At 37.0% G+C, this 1,399-nt stretch overlaps 1 pseudogene; it reads right to left on the bottom strand.

The window, feature by feature from the left end:
* Positions 1-244: 244 nt before the first annotated feature.
* LOC124076943 (small ribosomal subunit protein eS6-like) lies at positions 245-982 on the bottom strand (annotated as a pseudogene).
* Between the last annotated feature and the right edge of the window lie 417 nt (positions 983-1,399).

The raw sequence follows: 1,399 nt of genomic DNA, 5'->3' as shown, positions 1-1,399 counted from the left end.
TTGACAAACTCTGATTAAACTGACCACATTTTATTTTATTTTTTAACTTATTTTATTATTTTTTAAATACATGACAACAGTGGAATGTATTACAATCCTTATTACACATATAGAGCACAATTTTTTATATCTCTGTATATAAAGTATATCCATGTAAATTTCTGCCATTATATATGTACTTTTTCTTGTATTACAATTCTTTTTTTTTTGAGGGTCTGATCTTATTTGTTACTGATAAAAATTCTTATTTTTGACTGGACTCAGACTTAGAAGTAGAAGCTCTCATAGAAGACAGCCTGTGTCTCTTGGCAATCCTTTCCTGGCGTTATTCTTTGGTTTCTTTCATTCTCTTGGCCCAAAGTTTGGCATATTCTGCAGTCTCTTCCTTATTCTTCTTAGTATGCTGTTTCTGCAGAGCAATACACCAGCGCTTGTGTTGAGTAAAAAGACGTTAAATCTTTCGTGCTTTGGTCCTGGGTTTTTTACCTTCCTTGTTTAAGGGTTTTCTGACAACATATTGGTGAACATCATCTTCCTTAGAGAGATTGAAAAGTTTGCGGATTCTACTAGCTCTTTTGGGTCCCTGTCTACGATGTACAGTAGTATCAGTAAGTCCAGGATTATCCTTCTCCCCTTTTTTTACAATAACCAAGTTGAGAATGCTCAGATTGGCATCCACAATGCAACCTTAAACAGATTTACACTTTCTCTCTCCAGTTCGCCTGGGTCTATAACAGGAGTGCCCCTTACTCAGTAGTAAGCAAACACGGCCATGGGTCAAGATACCCTGCTTCATGGGGAAATGTTGTTTCTTGTTCCCGCCACTGATTCAGACCACATGACCCTTCTTTTCTTCACCTAGAGCATCCACAGCAACTTCTGTGGCCATATGCTTCTCATAAAAAGTATGAAATTTGTATTCATCATCCACTTCAATGAGTTTCTGACAGCCAGTGGCTGGAAAGGAGATATTCAGGTTCATCTTGGAGCAGCTGTATTACAATTCTTAATACACACCTTTATACCACAATTTTTCATATCTCTGTTTGTACATAAGGTGTGTTGACACTCAATTCAAATCTTCATACAGGTATTTTGTGTAATGATGACCATCACATTCAACAATCCTTGCTAATTCCCTTCCTCCCTTTTCCTCTCACCCTTCTTTCCTATCTAGAATTAATCTGATCTTCCCATGCTCTTCCTCCCTACCCCACTATGAGTCACTCCTCTTGTATCAGAGAAAACATTCCGCATTTGTTTTTTGGGGATTGGCTGACTTCACTTAGCATTATCTTCTCCAATGCCATCCATTTACTGCAAATGCCATGATTTTGTTCTTTTTTAATGATGAGTAATATTCCATTGTGTATAAATGCCCATTTTTTTATCCATTCAT

This window comes from Marmota monax, unplaced genomic scaffold (genome assembly GCF_021218885.2).
Source record: "Marmota monax isolate L192 unplaced genomic scaffold, Marmota_monax_Labrador192_F-V1.1 WCK01_AAM20220418_F8-fsc00266, whole genome shotgun sequence".
NCBI classification, from domain to species: Eukaryota; Metazoa; Chordata; class Mammalia; order Rodentia; family Sciuridae; genus Marmota; species Marmota monax.
This window is presented reverse-complemented; position numbering and strand designations above follow the sequence as displayed.